At 50.1% G+C, this 27,454-nt stretch overlaps 2 long non-coding RNA genes across 7 annotated transcripts; both read left to right on the forward strand.

Moving 5' to 3' along the window:
• Positions 1 to 1,188: 1,188 nt before the first annotated feature.
• On the forward strand, positions 1,189 to 5,646 carry LOC115841526 (uncharacterized). Of its 5 annotated transcripts, none has more exons than XR_009564686.1 (3): positions 1,189 to 3,209; positions 3,343 to 4,778; positions 5,614 to 5,646. It is a non-coding gene; the product is annotated as an uncharacterized lncRNA (long non-coding RNA). The 5 variants fall into 5 exon arrangements; XR_009564685.1 differs by lacking the exon at positions 5,614 to 5,646 and having other exon boundaries at positions 3,343 to 3,498; positions 4,534 to 5,339; XR_009564682.1 differs by lacking the exon at positions 5,614 to 5,646 and having other exon boundaries at positions 1,189 to 2,721; positions 3,097 to 3,209; positions 3,343 to 5,339.
• A 40-nt stretch (positions 5,647 to 5,686) lies between these two features.
• Positions 5,687 to 19,884, forward strand: LOC132597729 (uncharacterized). Of its 2 annotated transcripts, none has more exons than XR_009565030.1 (3): positions 5,687 to 5,985; positions 13,785 to 13,838; positions 17,270 to 19,884. It is a non-coding gene; the product is annotated as an uncharacterized lncRNA (long non-coding RNA). The 2 variants fall into 2 exon arrangements; XR_009565029.1 differs by lacking the exon at positions 5,687 to 5,985 and adding an exon at positions 11,795 to 13,097.
• The last annotated feature ends 7,570 nt before the right edge of the window (positions 19,885 to 27,454 follow it).

Here is a 27,454-nt window from a genome sequence, read left to right on the forward strand (position 1 = left end):
CATCCCCATGTCTGTGCATCGAAATCCACCTTCCAGCCCCAGCCAAACACCTGCTCCTCTAGAGAAGCAATCTCTCCTTTTTCTGAACTCCCACAGGAGGGTGTGTGTGTATGTGTCTCTGTGTCTCTGTGTGCGTGCCTGTGTGTCTGTGTGTGTGTGTATGTGTATGTGTGTGTCTCTGTATGTGTCTGTGTGTGTCTGTGTGTGTGTCATCTCTGTGTGTCTGTGTGTGTCTGTATATGTATGTCTGTGCATGTGTATCTGTTTGTGTGCCTGTCTCTGTGTATGTGTCTGTGTGTGTGTGTTTGGGAAGAGGAGTGAGTGGAGCTTAGGGTCTGGGGACAAGACTCTCCCGAACACTTTAAAAAAGTGTATAAAATGGTTCTACATGCAAGTGTGAATAAGCAGTACAGCAAATATACTGTCACAATTCTGAGTGGCGCCAGGTGGTTCCCGGACTCGTCTGTCGCGGGTTCTGTCTTGGCTCTGCTCTCTGCAGATCGGTAGAGATTACAGCACCCTTTTTGACAGAAAGCAGAGCCCAGGAGAGGAGCTCTGCTTTCAGCTCCTTTGCTGAGCTCCCGCCCTCCTTCTGCCCTTGGCCTCCACGCTCCCCACCCTCCCCAGGGCACAGGGCAGGCAGAAGAGGGTCCCGCGGCAGAAGCAGCCCAGCACTCGTGCTCCTGGACTTCAGCGTCTTGGTTTTGACCTTTGACTCCACCCCTGCACCCCAGCGGCCCCTTCGCCACTGGAAGCAACGTTCCCTCGATTCCCCTCCTCGTCCAGAAGCCAGCAGTCTTCTCCGAGTTTTCCCACGTTTAACCCTCTCAGCGATGCAGTTGAGAGAGAAGGCGGGGGTCTCGAAGCTTCGGGGAAAATGCCATCTCCCTCCTGAGCTGCTGCCGGTGAGTCACACTTGGCCTGGCTGGGTCTCCCCGACTCCGCTGCTCAGGCCCCCGCCCCTCCCCACAGGGCCACTCGTCCCTGAGTTCCAGCAGGGGACCTGCTCCCTCTCCTGGCTGTTCACACAGGCCTTGGGACTTCAGCATGTGGTGACAAAGCTGACCCACCCGTGAACTAGCTCCCCACTTTTACGAGCACCTGCCCTGAATCAGGACCCTCTGTGCTGCTCCCCCCGAGGCCACCTCGTGGAGGAGCTGGGGCATGGGACCTGGTCGCAGCACCCCAGGGCCCTCTGTCCAGTGTCCTGTGTCCCCGGCGCTGGCCCTGTTCCCCTATCCCCCTCTGTCCCCCTCCTGCTTCACCCTTTCCAGGTCTTAGATCTCTTGATGCACCTCTTGGCATCTTTGTCTCTTTGTATCTAATTGGCTCTTAGTAGTTACTTATGAAACAGTCTGTAAAACTATGTCTCCATCAGGACACCCCAATACAAGAGTCCCCACTGGCTGGTACGAGATGCCAGTAATTACGTTTCCCCTCTTGTGGGAACGAGGCGTGGGGAGCAGGCAGGGGACCGAGGGCCAGCCCCTCAGGAGCTGCACTGACCGCTCAGAAACGCTGACCACCTTCGGGAAGGCAGCTCCCCGGCTTTCCCGGGCAGCCCCCAGGGCGGGGGCTCCTCCCTCAGCCCCGGCTCAGCCTCCAGAGCGAATGAGGGGCTCGGTGCAAACGGCCGCCGGTGAACCCGTTACCCATGTGAAAATAGCACTGGATCTGAGTATCCTTTTATTTTTATTTCTAAAGCCTCTGTTGTACAAGCCTTCAACTTGGGGCAATGTGCTCATAAAACACAATTCCGGCACAGAGCGGCGACGATTAAATTAAAACTTAACGGGGCCTCACAGCTGAGGACGTTGGAGTGGGAGAGGCAGAGCCCTTGTGGTCCTTCCGATCCAGGGCCGAGCCGGCCTCCTTGTCAGCGACTCGCAGGGCGGACGTCGCGGCTGAAAACCAGCTAAAGCCGGAGAAGTTCCTGTGCGGGGAGAAGAAAGAGCGGGCCAGCTCCCGGCTTCTGTCTTCTTCCGGACCAGTGGCCACCGCAGGGCCTTGGCTTCGTCTGGCCTCACTTGAACTCTCTGGGCTGGCCCCGCCCCCTGCCGGCTCACCGTGGGCGGGGTCTGGGCCCGCGCTTCCTCCGCTTCCTGGGGGAAGAGCCCAGGGTGGGGAGTAAGGCAGAAAAGAGATGTAAAGGAGAGCGAGCTGGCTGCTGTGATGTGGTCCTGTCGCGGGCAAGGCTCCGGGAGTGAGTGAGCCTGCAGGACGGTAGGTCTGGAGACGATGCCCCCCAGCCGCCCAGAGTCTCAGGCTCGGCTATGGGGTGAAGTCTCTTCTCAACAGTCAGGTTAAGAAAAGGCATAAACAGTGCGTCTGCAGCTGGAGCCCTGGAGCCAAAGGACACGGCAGTTAACGCCGGGGGTGAGGGGGAGGAGGGCGACTTGGGGAGACGCTCAGCGGGCGTGGTAGTTTCAGGAAAAGCTTCAGACTTTCAACAAATCCCTTATCCCCCTTCTCTCTCTTGCCCTTCCAGCCGCTTCAGAATTGATATGAAGTTGCTGTTTACTAACTCGGCTCTGCCCAGACTTTTCCAGACCTTTTGGGAGAAATGGCAGTTTTCACTGCAAAGCGTTCTCACAGCTAAAGTCCTGAGGGGTGTGCGGTGCGGGGCCCGTGTGGGCAGTGACTGAGCACAGAAGGCGTCCACACCCTCCCACGGCTGGGGTCCCTGCCTCCAGCCGGGTGGGGAGGTCGGGGGCTCTCGAGGTGAGCGGTGTGAGCCCAGGCGTCACCCTCGGCCCGTGTGCTGGGCGGCGCCTCTTCTGCGCCCTGGGGCTGCTTCTCTGCAGCTGTCACCAGGCCAGCTTCCCCTGCCTCTGTCTCTCCTCCATCCCAACCTCCCGCCCCGTGGAGAGGACAGGGTGGTGAGGTGTAGGCAGCGGTGGGCCAGCCTGGGGTTCTGTGGCTCTGAAGTGTGCGGAGGCTCACTCCTCCCCCCGGCCCTGAGGGGGGCAGTTTGGTCCTTGGTCACCCAGACGCAGTCAGGGTCCAGGACGGCACCTTCTTGCCCGTGGATCCTGGCCCGAGGGGCTAGAGGCAGGAAACGCACCCAGAGCCTCACTCTCTCTGTTCCCCCTGCAGTGGTCACATCACGTCTGCACCAAGGTCGCATCACCGAGACTGTGCACGGGGACCTGGACCCACCCACGCACATGCTCCTCCATGGATTGAAGAGGGAAGGTTCCCGGGAACAGGTGGGAGCAGCCCTGGGGGTCACAGCGCAGGGTCCCCTCCAGAAGACCCCTTCCCGGCTCAGAGGCGAGCGTGGGGGTGGAGGGTGGGAGGAGGGGTCTTCTCCGCCCCTGCTCACTCCGTGGCGCCCTCCAGGCCTCCACCTGCTTCCAAACACATCTGTGGAGGGGATGCTGGCTCCTGCCTTGTGAAGCTCAAGCTGGAGGACAAGAAACCCCTCCTCCTTCCCCTGCATCCCCAGGCCTGACCTCAGATGGAATTGGTGACCATGACCGTGCATGGTGCTTGCAGGTGGGGGCCAGTGTCCTTGCTCTAAACGCAGGATCTTCCCCTGCCTGTCGAGTGTGTAACCCTGAACTCAAATGGGCTTTTTGGCTACATTTGTCAAATCAGCTCAATCCAACACTGCCTCGAAAGGGTGCGTTTAAAATAAGAAATGAGTTGAAGAATGCAAAATATAGCCCACAAGACAGCATCATCCCACGTGCTTCTCCTTATGTCTCCTGGGCTCCTCAGGCCCCTCCTTCTGGCCGCTGAGCCGCCTCCTGTAGACCCCCAAGCCCGCACCGCCCACTGTGGGGCAGCTGAGGGGACAGGTCCACGTGACAACATCAGAGCCATTATGTCAGGGATCTGAGTCCACCAAGGACACACTGGAGTCCCACGGGGCTTTGCTGAGGGTAGGTTCAGGTGAGATCAGTGACTCTCCATCGCAGCTGGGCCTCAGGGTCATTGGAGGAGATTTATGTGTTTCTATCCAGGCCTTATCCTGGAAAATTCTAATCAGAAGATATGAGGTGTAATTCACAAGACTGTTTAAAAAAATCCATAGGTGATTATGCTGCATCCAGTGTGAAAATCCATAGGTGATTATGCTGCATCCAGTGTGAAAACCACTGGACTAGATCATTGGAAATGGTATTGAAATGAAGATTGTGTCCATCGAAGGTGGGTCAGGTTTGGATTTGCCTCACTGAACTGATTTAAAAACACAGGATTTTGGGCTGTGTTTCTAGTTCTTCCTGGAAGAGGCGTGGGCTGTGTGGCACCTGAAGGCTTTTCATGGTCCAGAATGTCCCTTGTATCACGTCAGCTTTACTTGTGTGAGGGCAGGACCCCGGCATGTGAAAAAAAAAAAAAATCACTTGCTTCCGTATGTGCCATTTCAGCTAAAATGTCACCTCAAGGGCACAGGAACCAAAGTCACTTCCGGGGCCCCCCTCCAGTTCCTGCTGTGATGCCGATCACAGCGGCCTGGGTGTCTTCCCCACCTGGCACGTCTAATCCCCTGATCTGAACACCCGGCTCTCTTGTGACCCAGCACAGACTCTCCAGGAGATTTCAAAGCTTCCATCCCAGCCGGGTGGCCCAGAATCTTCCATCCTGGTTATCCGCCATCCTGCCCATTGAGGTGGCTGTCACCCTGTGAGGACCACTAGACGCCTTCAGGAGGGAACAGCGAAGTGACCTAAATCTCTGGCTGGAGGAGGCGCATCCTATGCTCGCTCTCCTGTAGCTGGTGCTGCAGATGAGCCAGGGTGCCCTGTGTGTCCTGGTTTACGGAGCGGAAGGTATGGTCACCCACGAAACCGTCAGGGACCTCTCTGCACCCAGGGCAGGTTCTAAGGCATGAAAGATCAATTCTGTGGAGACTCCTTGGCCCCAGAGCTGCTGGGGAATCTGCCAGAGAGCCCATGGTTTCCATAGAAACTACGGATGAGTTTAGCATGAGTCCCCGTCCTGCCACTCGGGTCCTAGAAGAAAGATCAGTAGCAGGGGGGCAATCGCTGGGCTAGGGCTCCCTGCCCCCGGCTGTGAGCGGACCAAGCCCGTCGGGATGAGGCCCACGGGGAGGAGACGGGCCCTTCTCTACCCCGAGAGGAGGCCCAAGTCTTGGATCCGTTTGGAAGACCCAACGCTTGCATCTTTCGCTCCAATGTAAGTCCGAGTTAGAAATTGCCTTTAACCTATAAATCACTGCAAGTACTTTTGCAGAGGCAAAGTTGAGAACTTATCTGAATAAACTAGAATAAAATGTGTAAACAGTGCAATCATTCCGCTTCTTCTGCCTGTTTTTCCTTTGCTTCTGGAATCCTGAGCATAAGTGTGGACAGTACACGCTCACGCAGCCCTCCTACTCCAGGAAAATTACCTTTTTCTATTTTTACAGATGATCTCCCAGTAGGAAACTTCCCAAACTATAGAAGGTTATTTTTGTTATCTCTTTAACCTATATTTTTGTTGTTGCAATTTAAACTTTTCTCTAGTTATATACCAGGTGAAATTTTGAAAAATAACAAACACGCACAACCGTAAGACTTGAAGATCCTGTCCCCTGCCAGGCACTTTGGATCATCTCCCATGCGCTGAAACCTCACCATTATGTTCTCAATCTCTCTCCCACAGGCTCCACAGATCACTGGAATTCCTTTTTTCTTTTGCTTTTTTTTTTTTTTTTTTGCGGTACACGGGCCTCTCACTGTTGCGGCCTCTCCCGTTGTGGAGCACAGGCTCCGGATGCGCAGGCTCAGCGGCCATGGCTCACGGGCCCAGCCGCTCCGCGGCATGTGGAATCTTCCCGGACCAGGGCACGAACCCATGTTCCCTGCATTGTGGACTCTCAACCACTGCGCCACCAGGGAAGCCCCCTGGAATTTCTTTTTTTGCTCTCAGATTCAAGGAGGTTTAAGAAGGAAACTCCTAAGGCTTTTGAAATGTGGAGGCTCTGGGGCCTGGGACCGGGTGGAGAAGAATATCCCTCCAAGGCGAGGATCCAAGGTGAGCGTCTGTAGCAGGCGATCAGGCCTCCCCGGAGACGTCTTCCCTCTGTGAGATGAACACAGGTGTTCTGGTCCCCAAACAAGAAGTCCTCTGGATGACCAGGGCTGCCTTCACAGCCAGGATGGTCCTTTCATCCCGAGAGGCTGGTGGGGATGGACCCGCCTCCTTCTGGACCCTGCGGCCCCGGGAACTGTGTTCCAGGCCTAGGTGCTCCAAGCCCCTCCTGCCCTTCTAGCTCCTCGCTGGGTGGGGCTCTCACGGGTCACAGCATCGGGGGGTCAACAGAGGCGCCAACCGGACGTTTGCTCAGGACAAGAGTCTGCTGCAAGGCCTGTGCTGCAACGTGCATTCAGACAGTTGAGTCCAACCAAGTCAAGCTTTGTGGGAAGAGAGTGAAAAGGGAAGAGCCCGGTCAGGTGACGGGTGACGAGGTCCTTTCAAGGAAGCAGACACGCCCAGGAGGATCACAGGATGCCCACCAGTTCAGGGGGACGACAGTCTGTGTGTTCCAGTTCCCGGTTCCTTGATCCAGGGCCCCCGGTACAGAAGTGAGGGGTCTGGGAGGAGGGACTGGGGCCCCGGGCCCGGGTGTGCGCCGGCCTGGCAGAGAGGCAGGGAGGCCCCGCTTGGCTCTCGGCTCAGAACCAGGACCAGGCCTCCCCTCCCCCCGCAGGCCCGGCCCTGCCGTGGAGGCCTTGGGACAGCCGGGGGCGGGGGGGACTGCCCAGACAGGGGTCCCAGCAGCACTTACAGGGCCGCCTCGATGGACTGGATTTTCACCCAAAGCCGTTGAGAGGAAAAATGTGTTTATTTTGTAAGTCCTGGGATTTGCCCAGAGCCGTTTAATGATAGCCAAGAAAACACAGCAGTGTGTGTCTGTGTATTTTTCCTTTTAACGCTTCCCATCGGGGGGCTGGTCCCTGGGAGCAGTCCTGGCTGTGAGAGCCCTTGGATGGGGTCTTGATGGGCCGCCTGTCCCCCTGTGAGGTCTGCGGTGACCGCTGGCTGATGGGCAGCTGTGTCTAGGGAGGTGCCCACGCCCCTACTGTCGACCCCTCCCCACGGCTCCGACTCCCCAGGCAGCCCCTGCGGAAGCCCCTGCGGCACTTGGGGCCTCCGCTGCAGCCCCTCCGACAGGACAGCATCGCCCCCGGGGGGCTCCACAGCGGCCTGTGCTGTGGCCACACCTGTCTGAGAGGAGGGAGCACTGCGCACTTCTGCGACGACTCAGCCACAGGTGGTCCTGCAAACAGCCAAGCCATTTCTGCTTCCATTCCATCTTCTGTGCTGGTCGGGGAGCTTCCCTCTCAGCTCCCTTCGTCTGGTGGTCTCAACACCTTCCCAGCACCGTGGCTCTTAGTAAATGCTGGTTCCTAATTCCCCCTCTGTCCCTGGCTGCCCCTGCCGGAGCCCACACCGTCTCTGTGCACCGCCCCCTCCCGGCTGTGCCTGGACCCCTGGGCACAGCCCACAGGGTGAGAAGGGGTCTCAGGATCAGGCCTCAGGGAGGATTCCCCGCCTCCTCCCAGCCCTGCCTGGTCTCCCACAGCCCCAGCCTCCCTCCCGGCCCAGAGTCCAGGGACCCGTCACCGTGGCCCTGCGTCCCCCGGGGACCTGAGCCGGCAGCAGCGGGACGGCGGGCCGCCAGGACCCCCTCTGCACCCCGTCCTCTGAGGGTCAGAGCTGCTCCAGGCAGGAGGGGGACTTGGGCTGGACTCGCCCTGCGAGGCCTCGGCGGTCCTGGTGGGCTGAAGCGTTCCTGCCGGGCTGGGGTTGAGGTCGGGATCCCCACATCCCTGCCCGCACCCTGAGACTCGTCCCTCCTGGGGGCTGCTCGTCCAGCCCATATGGGATTATCACACAGAGCAGGACCGAAAGCCCCGTTTCTACAGAAGGAGGCTAGTTTGCTTAGCTCCATGCGTGGCCGTTAATTAGAAAAATTAATCTTAGCCACACAACAAAATAAAATTGATGATTCAGTGACAGCTAATCACTTGCTGGAAATGAAAGATGCCCTTACAATGGAGATTTATTTTGTGTTATTTCTTCCCCAAGCACTCTTAACTGACTGGATAATGTTGTAATGACCACTCTGATATTTCCACATGTACTTTTAAGAATTTATAAAGTGATCTGTCTTCTGAGGGGTCTAGGGAGGTCCTTGAACGGTACAGTTAAAGCAGAGGCGGGCAAGGCTCTTACCCCTCCAGGGCTTCAGATGGGTCACGAGCAGCCTTCGGAGCTGGGAGACCTGGGTAGGGGGCGTAAGGGGTGGATGCCCACCAGGAAGCTCCTCTGGACTGTGACAGGCGGCGAGATAAGCTCTCACCTCTCCCATGAGGCCGGGCTGATGAGACTCGGATACAACAGGGTTGGATGGCCCAGGGGCAAAGCCAGGGGAGCTCAGCAGCCTGTGGAAGCACCAAGGTGTGTGTGTGCACGCGTGCAGGTGTGTACTGTGAGTGTTCACGTCACACATGCACAGGTGTGAACACACACGTGTGCATGCAGGTCTGTGTGTGCCTGGGATGTAAACGGAGGCCCTTGCTGCCCACCCCTGCAGGTCCCTCAGGTGTGGGTCCTCCTCGCAGGTCGGATTTAGGGCTGTGAGCGGCCTGAGCAGGCGGGAAGAGGGGGCCCCGGAGTCGGGGACTCAGGTCCCCTGGGAAGGCGGCCGAGCCTGGAGGCCACACCGCTGCCTCCGGTCCCTGTTCTCCAGAGTGGGCCTCTGCTTACTTTCGGATTTTCTTGTTGGTGTTTTGTTTTTGTGGTTGTTCTTGTTGACTTGTTTATATATTCTGGACATTAATCACTTATCAGACAGGTGATTTACAATTATTTTCTCCCTTCTGTAGGCTGGGTTTTCACTTCCTTGTCCTTTGATGCACAAAAGTTTTTAACTTTGATAAAGTCCAAGTTGTCTATTTTTCTTCTGCTGCCAGTGCTTTTGGTGTCATATCTGACAGATCACTGCCCAATCCAATGCCATGACATGTTTCCCCTGTTTTCTTCTAAGTGTTTTATAGTCTTAGCTCTTATGTTTAGGTCTTTGATCCATTTTGAGTTAATTTTTGCAACTGGTTAATTTTTGCACGGTGAGGGTCCAACTTCATTCTTCTGTGTGTGGATATACAGTTTCCCCAGCACTATTTGTTGGAAAATCTGTTCTATTCCCATTAAATGGTCTTGGCACCCTTCTCGAAAATCATTTGGCCGTATATGTGAGGCATTATTTCTAGCCTCTCTACGCTATTCAGTTGGTCTATATGTCTGTCTTTTGGGTTTGGTTACTGTAGCTTTGTAGTAAATGTGAAATCAGGAAGAGCAAGTTCTCTAACTTTTTAAAAAAGATTATATTGGCTCTTTGGGGTACGTGACAGTCCATAAGAATTTTAGAATGGGTTTTTCTATTTCAGCAAAAAAAAAAATGATATTGGGATTTTGAGAGGGATTGTATAGAAATCTATAGATCACTTTGGATAGTATTGGCATCTTAACATCTTCCAATTCACGAAAACAGCATGTTTTTTCCCCCTTTATGTCTTCTTTCATTTCTTTCAACTATATGGTATAGTTTTCAGTGTACAAGTCTTCTGCCTCATTGACTTAATTTATTCTAGAGTACTTGGGATCTATTATGATACCTTGTGATCTTTTGTTGAAAACTGCGCATCTGGAAAAGCAGCCTCCTCTCCGTGGCTCTGTGCTGGGGGCAGTCAGTCCGCTGATGAGCTAGAGGTACTCTGAGGCTGGGGACCAGCCCAAGGTGGAAGCTTCAGGTTTCCTCAGGTCTTCTCCGGGCACGTGTCCTGCCCAGGACTGCATGTGGCTTTCCTGTTTCTCTCATTCCCGTGGCTCTAACTTCTCTGCAAAACCTTAGGTGGTCTGTGAATGTCTCCACACGTGCTCTCCTGTTCCCGGTGTGGCGTCTGCTGGTCTGAGGTCCCCCTGCAGCTTTCCTGTCTCAGGATGCCTCCAGTCAGGTCAAAACTTTGCAGATCAGTTCTGTTCTGCTCCCTCCGGTTAGAGAGGGAACGGCAACCTGGTTTGTCTGCTCCCCCAAAGCAAGACCGTGCTCCAAAGCAAGGGGTGCGTGGCAGCGAGAACCCCTCGGGCCTTCCTGCCGTTTCACCTGTCTTTTCCTTGATCGGGTACTTGCTTGCTTTCTGTTGATCATTACCCAGAACTCCTACAAGGCCAGTTCAGTGAATTCCTAGGGATTTTTTTTTAATATTGGTTTGGGGGGAACGAGAGCTCGGGGCTTGGTGATGTTCCTTTCTCAAGCTTTTTACAGTTCACACTTCAAATTTTTCTTTTATCTTTTTTTTTTTTAACCATTTGGCAGAACAATATTTTTCCCTTTTTGCATTTTTAAATTTTTTACAAGTCAATTCACATTTCCTTTTGCTTTCCACACAACTTTAATCTGAAGGGTTGGATGTTCTGCAGTCATGGGGTTAAAGGTGCGTGCCGCTGGCGCTGTATTAATGTCTGCCTGTGATCACAGACAGTCCTGTTTGCCATTTAGAGGAAGTAAAGGGATTGCAGGCTGCAGATATCTCCCTGGGGCAGCGTCAATGGACACATTCTGGATCGTCTGTCTGTTAGACAAAGTGAGACGATTTTTTTCTGCTTATAATGTAACACCTGTCTGTGTCCTTTTCCATCAGCTCCTGAATCTCGGGGAACACAAGCCCTTTGGTTTTTCTTTTTTTGTGATACGTGGGCCTCTCACTGTTGTGGCCTCTCCCACTGCGGAGCACAGGCTCCGGACGCGCAGGCTCAGCGGCCATGGCTCACGGGCCCAGCCGCTCCGCGGCATGTGGGACCTTCCCGGACCAGGGCACGAACCCGTGTCCCCTGCATTGGCAGGCGGACTCCCAACCACTGCGCCACCAGGGAAGCCCCCTTTGGTTGTTTTACTGAGGGAGACTGGAGTTGTTTTTCTAACTTGTTTACTCTTTAAGGCCACCTGGGAATGTGTAGTTATCTATTGGATATTTTCTGAATTTGAAATTTCATATTTCAATTTATTTGGTAACTAAATAATCTAATTCCGATTTGAGCCCATTTATGAAAAAGAGGATAAGACTTCACCTCCACTGAGACGTCTATTCCAGAATGCTTTTTGAACGTTTTCTGAAGAATACATCTTTATTTAGTTACAAATTTGAATCTTTGTTTATTCTGCCCTTAAAAGAAAGCTTTCTGAAATTGCCTTATGTAGTTGTATTCATTTCAACGTCTGCTCTAACAAATTACCACAAACATAATGGCTTCAAACAACATAAATGCATTCTGTAGTTCAGAAGTTAAAAATGTGTTTCGCTGGGCTAAAAATGAAATTTTACACATATGGTTATTTAAATCTTGTCTCTTCTGTCTTCCCCATTTGATGGACTGACAATTGAACTATAGTCTAGAACAAAAATAATCTAAATAAATTTGGTATTTTATAGAAAGAGAGAAGTGGTGACGGCCGCTTAGACAGGGCACAGCATCTTTGAGATGGGGTGTCCTAGAGTTAGAATTTGGAGACCTCAGCTCACCGATTAAGAAACTATTGAATATGTGGTGTTTTGATTCCTATTTTTTTGAAATACTGGTAAACATATAAATTTATTGATTTTGATATTTCAAAACTTTTCTGTAATAGCCATTGTTACATTAAGTCTGTGGTTTCCAGTTGGTTTTTTTTTTTGTTCGCCATCTACCAACAAAACACAGGAGTAAAGATCATGGTGCAACTTTATAACAGAGCCAGTTTTTCCAGGAGGAAAACAACCTAAAGTTCAATTTTGAAAGAGTACTGCCCTCAGGCCCCACGCCACCTGTCCCTGAGATGGTAACTGACGTGCTGTAAGGACGGAGTCAGCCCGCTTGTTATGTGCTGTCTGCCGCTGCTTTCACGCTGTAGCACTCAGGCGAGTTGAGTGGTTGTCCCAGAGAGGGTATGTCTCTCAAAGCCTAACCTGTGTTGATAGATTGAACGTGTTTACAACTGGTTCTGGGGGCTACTTGTAACCACGATTAAGGAACAATCTTTTCCTAAATTTGTGGGAATTTTTAACACGTTCTCAGACTCCTTCACTCTCCCGTAGAAAGCTTCATGTTGCGTTTCAATGTCATAGACTCAAAATCCTCTTGTGGTCCTTGAGGCCCCTGGAATTGGGCCTTGGTCGACCCCTGTCCCCCGGCCCCGGCCCCCTCTACGTTCCTGTCACACCAGCCGTGGGCCATCCTACACACATGCAGCTCTCTTTCTGGAACATGATTCCTTCACGTCTTGTGGCTGGGGCCTCTGACTGTTGGATCTCAGCTCAGCTGTCACAACACCAGACAGCAGCTGGGACTCAGGTCACCCAGCCCAGGCGCTGGCTGTCCCATTTCTGTGCTGTTTGTTTGTAGCACATGTCACTGGGGGAAATTAGCATATTTAACTCTTTACCCCCGTATCTCCCAGCTCTCACCGATGCTCCCAGACTGTGATCTAATGGGGGCTCTTCCCGGCTCCTTCCCACCTGCATCCCGAGCCCCGAGAAGCAACAGAGGACAAGGGCCCCATGTTTGGGGATCATCATAGTGGGGCTATTACCGTTCTATGGCAGTAATACTACTGTGCAAATAGACTGTTACAGGGATTGAAATTGCTTCCACTTTGTGTCATCTCAGCGGAGCCTGACGAAGACCACATAAGCCCCTTTTAGACAGAAGGAAACGGATTCAAGCGCCATGACTAAATAAATGATTGGCTCAAAGACACAGGAAGTGGCAGAGCAGAGACGTTTCGACTCTAAGACGAGTTCTTTTTGGATTATGAGAACCATGGAAATGCTCTTAAGAGTTTGCAAACCCTGAATCTGCTTCACTTCCCCCACGTTTAAGCAGCGTGTGTCCCTGAAGGTGGGCGACCTCTGCCTGGTTGCAGGTTATCATTCTGCTCCAGGACATGCCGTCGCTGAGGACGGCTCTGGGTCACTCAGCAGAACCAAGCGGGCTGCGACCCCACTTCCCTTGAAACGCTGTGCACCAAACGCCCCAGATGCAGAAACCCTAACTTCAGGTGCTGGGTGGAAAGAATCAGAACGTGCTCTGAATGGAAAGGGAAGGTAAATAATAGTGCATTGATGAAATACTAGAGAGGGAGGGGCTGGGGGTGGAGGGAGCGAGGTTCACTTTAGCGTCGGAACATCGGAAATGGTGCTGCAGGAAGAGCCGGTCCCTCCCACCCAGGCTGTTTCCAGGCACGGCCCCAGCTCAGCAGTCTAAGCTCCCAACCATCTTTGATATTTTAGTTTTAGCCGTTTGAGGGGGATTTGTGCCCTTGGCAATTTCCGCTCGAAGCTTAAGCGATTGGGCAGGAGGGTGAGCAGATCTGAGAGAGCGGCCCCTACAGCGACGGCGGAGGTGATGGGTTGAGGGTGTGGCGGAGGGAGGGCGAGCTGGGAGTTCTCCCATGCAGGGGGTCTCTTCTCCCTGCCCCACCCCCGGGAATGGGTTAATTAAGGAGGCTTATATTGTATGGAAAATATTCTTCTTGTGAATATGTTTTGGTTTTCGGTTTTGGTTTTCTGGAGAAAGGATCTACCTCGCATACTAAGTGTTAGGTTAGTAACCCCCAAAATGGATAGAAGCCATTGTGTAAAGACAACATTATTTGTGAGGGAGAGAAAAAAAACAAAGGCTAACACCTCCCCGCCCTCCGCCACACACGCGCCCCCCCCCCCCCCGCCCCCGACTTCCTACCATGAACTGTGACGTTTATTTGCCATTCTTTTGGTTCTCTTCTTCTCTAGGTGACAAAATCCTGGGAAGCAAGACCAGGGCTCCTGAATCGGCAGGCAGAAAAGGTGAGCGAGCAAATGGGTGAGACTCATGGTGCAGAGGGAAGGCGTCAAGGGTTCCCCGGACCCACCAAAGGCTCAGAGAGCTTGGAATCAGGGAGAAGCTCCCTGGAGGCAGGTGAGGCTGGGTCTGGACAGTAACCGCAGGCCCGAGAGGGCAGCAAGGAGCTGATTTGCGAACCTGGACAGGGATGCCCCCTCCCTCGCCCTTTCCCAATGTCACCGTATTTTGGATTAGCTGTGTCTCTATCAGGATCCAAGGATCAAGCCTGGGGCTGTGCGGTGAAGACCAGGAAGCCCCCGCCCCCGACCACGTGCTGCACCTGCTCAGACCAACGGTGCCGGGAAGCAGGGGAGCAGTGGCCCCAGAGTGGCTGTGAGGCCCCGATCCGAGGCTGCAGGGACAGAACCGTGGCCGGCCCTTTAAACAGCGGCCTTTGGAGCTCACCTCACCCCGAGGCCAGTTGTCCCCTGCAAGACGACAAGGCTAGAGCTTCCTTGTCTCCCAACAGACAGAGATTTAGGAAACAAGCACAGCTCACGATTGTCAGAGAGATTTACATCCCAAGCACGTCCACACAAAACCTTCCCTGTGCCAGTTGCTCTAGGACTCCTGCCAGACCTGACTTATGGTGACTCTTCATCACGAGTGCCACCTTCCGCAGGAGGTCACACCCTGCTCAGTGTCTGCTGTAAAATGGGCTTTGCTGTGTTTGATGGACTCGTAGGGCAGGGAAGTTTGATGTGTGTCGTCACTGACCAGCAAGGAGTGGGTGGAAAATCCTTGGGCCGTACAGCTGGTTCTCCCCATTCTCCCCGAGTCCTCAAGGGGCCCTTTGGTTCCAGGCCAGGTGTGACCCAGGCCCGGCTGGTCACCCAGGCCCGGCTGGTCACCCAGGCTCTGGTCTTGGGTGTGGTGCAGAGGGCCTTGGGTTCTAGGACCCCTGGGTTCTGGCTTCTGTAACAACCAACGCCTTTCTGTCTCTTCACTGGTTTTCTCCTCTGAATGGGGGGCTGGCGCCCCTCACACCTGGCCCCCCTCACCTCAGTTTCATGGGCATCTACCGGATGGGCAATGGGGTCCAGTGAGGGAGGGGCAGGGGCTCCAGGCACAGCCTCTCTCTGAAGGGGGCCAGGGCCCTGCGCCCACCCTCAGAGACCCAGACCCCCACCTGGGCACAGCTGGGGCAGCGAAGCATCTCCCTGCAGTGAAGGGCTTGTCAGGAAGATTTCTATTCACTTGCCCAACACACTCTCCTGGGATGACCATTCTGTCCGGGCAGAGACCGGCCTGAAGCTATGGCCGGCGCCAGCTGCTTGCGCAGAGCCGGCTGTGCGCTCCTGAGATGTCCTGAGCCCTGTGGAACCCCACTCCTCAGGGCTGGCAGTGAAAGCCGTGAGCCCGGGGGGCGCGCTGGGCCTTCTAAGAGTCCCCCCAAGAACCCATGACACCTGTGGGCACACAGCAGCCGAGCAGGTGCCAGCCTTCCTCACCCCATCACCCACAGCTCAGCCACAGCCTGGCTGGTCCCGACACAGAGTCCAGGGAGGAGGTGGACCCAGCCTCGCCAGCACTCCAGCTGCTGCACTGCAGACAATGAAAACCTGAATTCGTATAACAAATCTCGTATAACAATGCATCGTGAGGGAGCCACTGAAATCCTCCCCGAGCTAATGAATAAATCAATGCTTGACAACTTCCCCCAAAGGCTGTGACATGATAATTGGGCCTCATGTCATAACGTTAATGCTTTCGGTGCATTTGACTTTTGCTAATGAGATCCAATGTGCCTGACGGCACTTTTTGTCGTGGGGCAGCTGAAGTGTGCTTGGCTGAGAGGTTACTCTTAACGTCCTTAGTGCAAACGGCCCTTGAGACTGGGAGAACAGAGTTGGGGAGAGGTCGCTGGGCTGTGACTTGGTCTGGGGTTACTGTTCACCTGCCTTTCCTCACTGCCCTCGGGGAAGTAAGGAAGCCTGGTACCTCCAGGGAGCCGGCGTCTGGGTGTAGGGACGACGGACGGAGCTCCGGCTGCTGGAAGCTTCGCTGCCTGACACGCAGTATCCGCCCCTGGGAGCAGCCAGCATCGGGCCTGCGAGGCTGTCTGTCCAGGAAGGAGGCCCAGGGTGGGAGCCAGCAAGGTGGGGCGAGGCGCCCAGTGTCTTCATCGCTCCAGGCTCCCGACAAGCAGCCCAGGGATCAGGGGTAGAGGAAGCCCCAGTCTCGAGTCGGGGGTCAGAAACTGTGGCCCCAGCCGGGCTGGCCCTCCTATCTCTGGCTTCCTGGTCTGCAGATGGACCTGTGACTGTGCACCTCGTGTGTTGAAGGTCAGATGGTCCAGGTCCACGGGGACCACCTGCATGTCAGGAACGTTCTGGGGGGGCATCCTCTTGAGAAGAAGCCTCCACTCCGAGTTCAGGGGCTCCGGGTCCAGGCATCCCCATGTCTCAGTGAGGGGGAGAAGCGCCTCTCGCTGGGGGGCAGGGGTGGGTTCCAGGGCCTGGGGACCCGGCATCTACCCTCTGCTCTGTCACTGAAGCCCCAGAGGGAAGAGAGTGACAGCAAGGATGCGATTCTACGCTGAGCCCCACATCACCTGAGTCAGCGGCTCACTCTCCCTCCCGAGTTTCTGCTTCACCCCCCCAGGACGACCCCCTTCTCCCAGCTCTGCACCAGGCGTGGGCTTTCTTTCCCCAACCGAGCAGCCCCGACCCGGGTGTTTATGGGGCATCCTCACATAGGGGTGACCCACTGTTAAGTCCGTTCCCAGCCCCTCTCTCTCTGATCTGGAGGATGGGGGGAGCTGAAAATTCCACGCTTCTGAAAATGGCGCGGTCTTTCTGGTGACCAGGAGCCACCCAGAGTCCCTTCATTAGAACAAAAGACACTCCTGTCACCCAGGAAATCCCAAGAGGCTTGGGGCCCTGTACCAGGCTTGGGGCAGAGACCACACACATGATTTCTATGGTCTCATTTCATCTAGTTTGAGAACCTCCCTGTGCTGCCCTCAGCGACCTTGCTCAGTGGAGACTTGAGTTGAAGGTCACACAGGCACCCGCAGGGCTGCAGCCCCCAAGAGCCGCTGGCCACGCTGGGATCTGGTGGTCCAGGCCCTTCCGAGGCAGGGGGTCCTCCCCAGCTCAGCCCCGCGGCTCCTGGAGAACCAGAACTAGAGGGACCTCAGCATTTCAGGGTGACCCACGGTTACATCGCCCTAAATGCGGGGTGTGGGTCACTTCCCGGGGTTGTAGGAGATGGAGGCGGAATAGAAAACGTCCTCTGTGCCCACAGTAGCAGCGCTTCACCTGACATCCCCACATCCTCTTAGAGGACGTGAATGTAACTGTAGCCTCGTTCTTGCACCAGCGCGGAAGGTGACCACGTGCTCCCCCAGCTCGTGCATCCTAATGCTTCACTGTAATTGTTGTATTTCTAGGGAAGCAAATGTTTGGTCCCGACGCCAGTGAACACACATCTCTCCTCGGACGGCTGCCTCTGAGTCAAGGAAAGGGAAGCTGGAAAGCGTCATATTCCCTGCCTGAAACGAGGAGTGAGGGGGAGAAAATAGGAGAACCAACACAAGGAAATGAATGTTTATATAAGTTATCATTTTTCTGTAACGAGTAACCACATGCCTGATCCCCGGGTTTAGAGAAATCTGCCTTTATACCCGACGTGCTGTGACCTCAGGCCCATTACTGGAAGGCTCTGAGCCTTCATTCTTTTTGTAAAACAGAGATTACTTTGTATACGCTTGGGACCGTGGTGAGGCTTCCCTGCGAGGTGGTGTGTGGAGGCATCCAGCGTGCTTCAGGCAGCGACTTGTCGCCCGTCTTTGCGTGTCATCCTGACGCTACCATCATTCCGGTGGAAGGTCCATGGAGGCAAGCGCCTGGTGCTCGTTAGCCAGGTTGAATTACTCTGCAGCCGTGGACACGGAGCACAGATTCCTCCGAGCCCCCAGAGCCCCTCACCCCTGCCTGTGAGGCCCTGGCAGCTCTGAGCACAGACGTGTCTGTTGTTAGATGGAGGGTCTGGGGGGCCTTTCTCTGAGCGTCACTCAACTATGTTTCATTCACAGAAACCCCACTTTGGAGACGCCCAGGGGATTGGGTCTGCACCCTGCCTCTCCCCTGAACCCCCAAGAGCCCCCAACCTGCCCCTCTGCAGGCGTGTTGAGCTCACAGCAGGTGTGAATGGGCCTGGAGTCCCCTTCCAGTCAGGGTAGCCGAGAGCCGGAGCAGAGGGGAGAGGGCGTTTCATAAGCGTGCTGTGTGCTTTGTTCCAAAAATCCGCGGGTGGGCCTGGAGCAAGGAAGCTGGCTGCGTGTGCTGTCGCTGGGCTGTCCCCGCAGGAAGACGGGGCTTGTACACTCGTGGCTCAGAGCTGACTCTTTTGGAAATGGACCCTCGGCAGTAACCGAGGGCTGAGACTGGGTTTTCAGACCCTGGGGAGGCCGAGAGAGAGGGGAGAGATGAAGAAGGATCTGTGTCAGGAATGGCCTGGGGGTCCCAGCAAACCGTCCCACCCCTGCTGGACAGTCCTCCTCAGCCTCGGCCTCTGTCTCCGAAGGCACCGCTGGCAGCTGCGCTGGACACAGCGGCAGGTTCCGTGAGGGCCGCACGGGCATCCGCAGCGACACAGCCCCGCAGGAGCAGGAACCTGGGGCCAGGAGGGGGTGGGAGAGACAGCGGCGTTCGCGGGGCACCCCAGGCCTGCACCCAGCCGGCCGGGAGCTCCCGGAGGGTGGCCTCGGGTGAAGGGAGGAGATGGGGGGAGGCCTCTGCTCTGGGGGAGAGTGAGGCCTGTTCTAGAACGTCAACAGATTGGAGCTGAGTGTGCGTGTGAGTTCAGCAAACGTGTGTACAGTGTGGGACCTGCCGGCTGCACCGTCCACCCAGCGGGCACGTGCGGTGAGGGCTCCCTGTGGGCGGGATCACAGCATCCCGTAGCCTTGAACTAGCCCTCAGCAGGTGCCAAATGCGCTGAAAAAGCTTTTGATATTTTCAGTGTAAACCGTATACGTGGTCAGAACAGACCGTTTTATTTTACAGCCTGGCTCTGTGAAGTTGTGCATGTGTATGTGTGTGTGTCCATGTGTACACAGGTGTGCCCCTGTAGGCACTGTGCCTGCGTGTGTGTGTGTGAAAAGAGGGGTATCACGGGCTGCTTCCTGGCCCAGGCCCCTCTGCAGGCCCGCCATGTGCGGATCCCCGAGCAGCGGGCGGTGTGGTCCCCGCCTTCTCGCCAGGATCCCTAGGCCACGGCATGGAGACTGTGGGATGGACAGGTGGCCACACCTGTAATTTCGAGCGGGGACCTGGGCTCTCCCTCACCCCTACGCCTCCACCTGGGTGGTCCCGAGAAATCTCTGAAGGCCTCCGGCCTGTGCTCTTCCTATTGGCACAAAAGGTTGGGATGGGGGGCCCGGCCAGGAGCGCGGGGGGCCGTCTCTAGTCTAGCGATAAGGTATCCCCAGAGTACAGACGATTCTCTTCTTGATTTCCAACCTGTGTATCTTGTATTTCTCTTTCTTGCCTCAATGGACAGGCTAGGACTTTGGGTACAAGGTTAAATAGAAGAGGTGAGAGGGTTCTTGGCTTCGTCCTAACCATAGTCTCTTACAATTAAGTACAATGTCAGATGGAGGTTTTTGTCAGTTCCATTGCTTGTTCACTTGCCTCTTCTACCCTTTACCACTGTGAGAAAGATCCCTTCTATTCATAGTTACCTGAGAGTTTTATCAAGAATAGATGTGGAAACTTGTGAAATTATTTTATGTTTCTTCCATAAGAAAAGTGTGTTTTTTCCTTCACTTGGTTAATGTGGTGAGTTATACTAATTGATGGATGAATGTTAAAAACCACACTTGCATTGCTCAGACAGATCCAAACTTGGCACGACGATTTACATTTCTTTGTACATGTGTAAATATGTATTTACTGTATAGCATTTGCTAGCACTTTATGAAGTACTTCTGTCTATTTAATGAAGGATATCTTTCTGTAGTTTTCTTTTTTTACGACTTTTTGGTTGTGATATTATTGTAATGTTGCATTTAGAGAATAAATTGGGTGTTTTCCCTGCTCAATTTTAAGAAAGAATTTGAGTAGTATTTGTATTATTTCATACTGAAATGTGGATAAAATTCTTCAGTGAAACTATCTGGGTTTGAAGTTTTATTTGTGGGAAAAAATTTTTTATTACAAATTTAATACTTCTAATAGATGTAGGGCTTTTTGTCCTATATTTTGTCTTGATTCATTCCCGCTAATTTTTGTCCTTCCAAAAATTCATCTATTTCACCTAAATCACCAAACGTTTTGGCATGAAATTGTTCATAATAAATCATTATTACTTTAATGCCTGTAAAATCTGAGGATTTCCACTCTTTCCTTCTTCCTTCCATTTACTTCCTTTGGGTGCTTTGATCTTCTTTTGGCACCTTCAAAACTCAATTCATTGAATTTTAGGTCTTTCTTTTTTTCAAGTATAAGCATGTAGAGACAGAAGGTTTTGTGTAGCATTATTTTAACTAGATAGTGCAGATTTTCATATGCTGTGTTCTCATTTTCAATATATTTTCTAGCTACACTTGTGCTTTTCTTTCTTTGACACATGGGTTACTTAGAATTATGGTGTTTAATTTTCATATATTTGTATATTTTAAGATATATTTTTATAATTCATTTCTAAACTCTCTTGTGCTCAACAAATATTCTCAGGATGATTTACTTTCTTTTTAGATATAGAACCTGGCAAAAGGTTTGTTGAATTCAATATTCCCCACGCACTTGAACTGAATGCCTTTTTGCCATTAAGTGCAGCATTTTATAAATTTCAATTAGATCACATTGTTTGACAGTGCTGTTCAAGTCATCTATATACTTATTGATGTTCTGTCTCCTTGTTCTATTACTGAGAGATGAATATTGAAAATTCTAACAACTATTACATAGTTGTCTATGTAAACTTTCTATTCAGCTTTTTGCTTCATGTACTTTGAAAATCTATTATTAGGTGCATACATATTTACAGTCTTCACGTCTTCTTGATGAATTTACCATCCAGTTCATCTTTATGAAATGTCCCTCTCTTTCCCTGCTAATATTCTTTGTCCTGAATATTAATACGTTCACTGCTTTTTTTTAGGATTAATGTTGGCATGGCATACAATTTTCCACTCTAGATTTTTCATCCGTGTCTTTATATTTAATATGCATTTTCTCTAGACAGATCATAATTAGGTCTTGCTTTTTCGTTCGGTGTGACTGTCACTGTCTCTTAATTGGCAGCTCATCACTAACACTTAATACAAACATCTCTCTGTTTAGGTTTATGTGCCCATATTGCTATATGGTCCCTATGCGTCACATCTGGGTTTTAACTTTTTCTTTTTTTTTCTGACTTCTTAAACTTTATTTTATTTTATTTTATTTTGTGGTACGCGGGCCTCTAACTGTTGTGGCCTCTCCCATTGCGGAGCATAGGCTCCGGACGCGCAGGCTCAGCAGCCGTGGCTCACGGGCCCAGCCGCTCCGCGGCATGTGGGATCTTCCCGGACCGGGGCACGAACCCGTGTCCCCTGCATCGGCAGGCGGACTCTCAACCACTGCGCCACCAGGGAAGACCTCTTAAAGTTTATTTTGAGAGTATTTTAGACTACAGAGCCTTTGCAGAGGTAACACATGCTCCTTACACAGCTTTCGGCCGTGTTAACATCTCACTCTTGCAAATTAACCTGCCAACAAAATCTCTAACTGGACTTCACTGTGCCCACTGTTCCAGGACAACCCAGGGTCTCACCTCACCTTGAGTTGTCATCTTCTGTATTTTCCTCCCATACTTGACAGTTCCTCCATGTTGGCTTGCTTTTAGCAACCCTGACTCTTTTGGAAGAGTGCTGGTCAGGAAGCTTGCAGAATATGCCTCACTTGGGATTTGTTTTATTCTTCTCGTGGTTAAGCTGAGGTAATGGATTTTGTGTGTCGGGGGGAGATTTGCGCAGAGATGCTGTGTAACAGCACCATTCTGTCCCCTTACTGATGACGTGAAGCCCAGTTGTGGAGATGCCTGGAGGGTGTAAAAGTAGTGTAAAATCACTACATTTTCCATTATAAACAAGCACCTTTTGGGGAGAAGAACTTCAATGCTATGCAAACATCTGTTTCTCGATTGTCTTTTACCAACTGGTTCTGACATTCACTGGCTGATCTTGTGTGCAGCAATTATTATTCCTGTGATGTTCTGATAACGATTTTCATTCCCTCATGTGTTTTTACAGTCATTGATTGTAATTCTTTTGTAAGGAAGATTTCTCCCTTCTCCAACATTTATTTTTGGGGGATTTTCCAGGTATCCTTCTTTTATTGATTTCTAGTTTAATTCTCTTATGGTCTCAGAACATACTTTTTATGATTCTAATCTTTTAAATATGTTATGGATTGTTTTATGCTAAAAAATGTGATCTGTCTTGGTGAAAGCCCCACGTGTGCGTGAGAAGATGTGTTTTGCTGTCGTTGGATGGAGGATTCTATGAAAGTCAGCTTGGTCCTGCTGGTGGATGGTGTTGTTCAGGAGATCTAGAAACACCCTCACTGACACTCTGCTTACTTGTTCTGTCAATTACTGAGAAGTGAATAAAATCTGTGATTATGGACAGACCTATATTTCCTTGCTATTCTAGCAGTTTTGCTTCATATATATTTTAAGCTCTGTCATTAGCTGTGTGCACACTTAGTATTCCTGTCTTCCTGGAGAACTGACCCCTCATCATCCTGTAATGTCCCTGATGACATGTATTTTCCTGAAGACTACATTGCCTTCAATGTAGCTACTCAAGCTGTCTTTTGATTAAAATTGTATGATATATCTTTTTTCAAACTGTTCCATTTTAACCTCTCCATGTCTTCATGTTTAAAGTTGGTTTTTGATAGACAGCACTGAGTTGGCTCTAGCTTCATTTGTTTACTTTTAATCCAATCTATCAACCTCTGGCTCTTAACTGGTATGTGTGGACCATTCACACTTAATGTGATTATTGATACAGCTGGATTAAATCCATCATCTTGCTGTTTTCTATTTGTTCTGTTTTCCCTCTTCTGCTTTCCCTTAGGTTATTTGAGCATTTGTTAATCATTTTAGGTTCTGTATTGATTGGTATTTATACCATATGTGTGTATATGTATATATACATCTATACCTATGAACCCATACAGGTATCATACATATACACATACGGTATAAGTATTATGCATATATACATATGTATACATATATATATATATTTTACTAATTGCCTTAGGGTTTATAGTATATACCTTAAATTAATTGGAGCCCTTTATTCAAGTAGTACGATGCCTTTGCACATGTAGGACAAGGACCAACAGGGTTTTTTCCCAAGTCCTCACTCCATCCTTTTTCTCATTGTTCTCATTCGTATAGCTTTTACATAATCTATAAAAACACAGCACATTGTGGATAATTTTGCTTTAGATAGTCCATTGTTGTTAGAACAATTAAAGTAGGAAAATACATTTTAACCTACCTTCATCTATTCCATGTCCTGTGTTCTTTATTTCTTTCTGTAGATCTAAGTGTAGATACCATATTTGTTCCTGAGAAATTGCCTTTCACTTTTCTTGTATTCTAAGTCTACTGGAAATAAATTTTCACTGTCCCTTTTTTGTCAGCAAAAGCCTTTATTGATCCTTCATTTTTGAAAGATATTTTTACTGGATTTACAGATTGACGTAATTTTTTCTTTTAATCCTTTAAAGATGTCACTGCACTGTCTTCTGGTGTGTGTTGTTTCTGAGGAGTCCTCATAACTACCCTATTTGCTCCTCTGTAAGTAATTTGTTTCCCTGACCCTACAAGGCTTTTGTTAAGATTTTCTCTTGTCTCTTATTTTCAGAAGTTTGACATGACATGTCTAGGTAAGTGTTGTGTTTGCTTGTTTGTTTCTTTTGTGTTCATCTCGCTTGGTGTTCTCTGAGATTCTCGAATGTGTGATTTGGTGTCTGTCATGAACTTGGGAGAGCTTTCAGTTGCTGTTCCTTAAAATGTTTCTTCTGTCCTATTCACTTCTTTTCACATGGGATTCCAATCATGCAAACAGCTGGTTCTTCGGTATCTGGTCTACAGTAAATTGATATTTGGACCTCCTGCCCCTCCCTCAACATAGACACACTAGTTTTTCTCTTTTTGCTTCAATTTGAGTAATTTCTATTGATCTCTCTTCATATCTCTGGATTCCTTCCTCTGATGATCCTATTAAAGGGATTCTTCTTCTGTTATTTATTTTTTGCTTCTAGCATCTTCACTTGGTTATTTCTTGCAGTTTCTATATCTTTGCTAAAATTACCCATCTGATCATGCACACTGCCCATCTTGTCATTAGAGTTTCTAACATATTAATCATCATTATCCTAATTCCCTGTCTGATAGTGCTAGCATCTGTTCCATATCTGAGTCTGGTTCTCGTGATTACTTTGACTCCTAAAAGTGTATTTTTGCTTGCTGTTTCATCTTCCTTGCAGAATTCTGGTGAAAGCTAGACATCTTGTGTAGCACGGTAGCTACAGAAGTAAATAGTTTATAGACCTGAAAGTTGGCTCACCTTTCTGTCTGCTGGGCAAGGGTCTGAACAAATCGAATTATGTTCCGGGCTGGATTTGGAGTTCTTGTTGCTATGGTTACACTCAGAGCACAGCAGCAGTTTAAATTCCTCTAGCAATCCTGGTGTTTAGGGAGAGGGTTGGTTTGGATATTTTTTCCTGGTGACCTGCTACATCCTCCCCCTTAAGGATTCCCTTTACCCTCGCCCACAGAGAGGGTCCATCTCTTGCAACTTACCCGTATGCCATGGATCCTATCCTGACAGGGTCTGGGGGTGGAAGGGATTCTATTCATCTGATCAAGCCATTCCTCAGCCACAGAGAGGTGCTGGTCCCTTGGTCATAAGAGGGCTGACCTCTTAGCTCTGAGGTGGTCCTGACTCCCTTTGTTTGACCCTGGCAAGCATTTCTGCGCTCCCCTAGGGTTGGCTTTTGTTCCCTGTTCCTCTCTCTGAGCTGCAACGGGATTTCTCCAGTGCCCTAAGGCTGACAGCTGTTGCCCCTCCCTTTATACATATTTTCCAGATTGATTGATGTAAAATTGACACATAACATGGTGTAAGTTTAAGGTGTACAATGTACTGATTTGATACACATGTTTCAAAATTATTACCACACACCTCCATCACCTCACATAATTACCATTTCTTTCTTTGTGGTGAGAACATTTAAAGTTTAGTTTCTTAGCAAATTTCAAGTATATAATTATTAACTATAATCACCTTGCCTCACCTGAGGTGCCCAGAACTCATCCATCTTATAACTGGAAGTCTGTACCTTTCACCAGCATCCCATCCCTGGCGCCTGGCAACCTTCCCTTTATTCTCTGTTTCTATGAGTTTGCCTTTTTCGGGGTCCACGTGTAAATAATCTCATATAGTAGTTGTCGTTCCCTTTCTGACTTATTTCACTTAGTATAATGCCCTCAGGGTCCCTCCATGGTGTCGCAAATGCAAGATTTCCGTTTTTTCTCATGTTGACTAATATTCCATTGTGTGTGTGTGTGTGTGTGTGTGTGTGTGTAATCTTCATTTTCTTTATCCATTCATCTATTGAAGGGCACTTAGGTTGTTTCCATATCTTGGCAATTGTAAGCAGTGCTGCTATGAATATTGGGGTACAAGTATCTTTTTGAAATAATGTTTGCATTTTCTTTGGATATATACCCAGGGGTGGAATTGCTGGGTCATATGGTATTTTTAATTTTTTGAGGAACCTCCATACAGTGGCTGCACCAACTTACATTTCTAACCAATAGTGTATGAGGATTCCCTTTTCCCACATCCTCACCAACATTTTTTGTGGTCTTTATGGTAATAGCCATTCTGACAGATGTGAGGTGATATCCCATTGTTGTTTTGATTTGCATTTCCCTAATGATAAGTGATGCTGAACATTTTTCCATGAACTTGTTTACCATTTGTGTGTCTTCTTTGAAAAAAACTGTTTATTTAATCTCTCTACCCATTTCTAATCAGCCTTTTTTTTTGCTACTGAGCTATGAGTTCCTTATATATTTTGGATATTAACCCCTTATAAGGTGAATGATTTGCAAATATTTTCTCCCATTCCATAACAGGAGGAAAACTGAAGAATTCACAAATATGTGGAAATTAAGCAATAGACTCCTGAACAACTAATCAGCTAAAGATAAAATAAAAATGAAAACATTAAAAAAAAGAAAATGGAAACACAACATACCAAAATGTGTGGGATGCAGCAAAATCAGTTCAAAGAAGGAAACTTATAGTGATAAATGCCTATATTAAGGGAGAAAAAGATCTCAAATGAACAACCTAACTTTACACCTCAAAGAACTAGAAGAAGAACGACCTAAGCTCAAGGTTAGCAGAAGGAAAGAAATAACCTGATCAGAGCAGAAGTAGATGAAGTGGAGATCAGAAAAACAGCAGAAAAGATGAAAAAAACTAGAGCTGGTTTTTGCAAAGATAACACAATAGACACTTTAGCTAGACGAACTAAGAAAAAGGGGGCAAGACTCAAATAAATAAAACCGGCAATGAAAGAGGAGACATTGCACGTGATCCCACAGAAATACGAAGGCTCAGGGGCATCTCCCCCCGTACGTATATGCTCAGACTTCTGCCCCTAGAGGATGTGGTGCAGAGGTGCTGTGTGTAGCTTCTTGCTGTTCAGATAGAAGCGGGGCAGCTGGTCTGTGCCCCGAAGGGAGACTGAATTAAGACTCTTCCAATCTTTTCCGTCAGTGGGTTTCGTGGAGAAAAAACTGCAAAAAAAAGTGTGCTTTTCCACTATATCTGCGGTCCCCGGGGGCTCCCCCCGCACCTCTTGCCAGGGCGTATGCAGTGCAGCAACCCACCCCCAGGTCAGCTCTGCTCACAGGGCCGGCATCTCGCCCACGTCGAATCAGGGCCATGCTTGGTTCTACCTGCACGAGTCTGTTTCTCTCTAAATCCCGGGCAATTTGGTTGCCTTTCAACTTCAGCATTTCAACGTGGACAAGAAACATACAGCCTTGCTGTTTGTCTGGACTTTTTCATGGTGATCCTGGGAGCAGCGGTCCAATGAATACTCTCAATTTCCTTTGGAAACTGGGCTGCTTCTGCATTCCTTTGGGGTTCGGAGTTCTCAGTATCCTGTTCTGTTCACTGTCACCCTGTTAGCTCCCTGCTAATGATTTCTTCTGTGGTCGCCTTAGTTCATAAGTTTACTTCCTAAAGTACAGTCTTCCTTCTAATAAACTATCACATGACGCTATGTTTCCATTTCACCTCGCCTCCTTTGTACTATAGTTTTTCAAGATTTTGTGTACATGCTACAAATTCCAAACACATTGCTGTCATTTTGACTTTAAGCAGTTTGTCCGTGTTTAAAAAATTAAACCTTTAGTATATACCTTTGACTATTTCCCAAATTATTTTTTCCTTTTCGTGAATACAAGTAGCATCTGTTTTAATATCCTTTAGGCCAAAGAACCTCAATACGTACGTGGCAACACACTTCCTGAGCACTTTTTGCCT

This window comes from Globicephala melas, chromosome 8, assembly GCF_963455315.2.
Source record: "Globicephala melas chromosome 8, mGloMel1.2, whole genome shotgun sequence".
Classification (NCBI taxonomy): Eukaryota; Metazoa; Chordata; class Mammalia; order Artiodactyla; family Delphinidae; genus Globicephala; species Globicephala melas.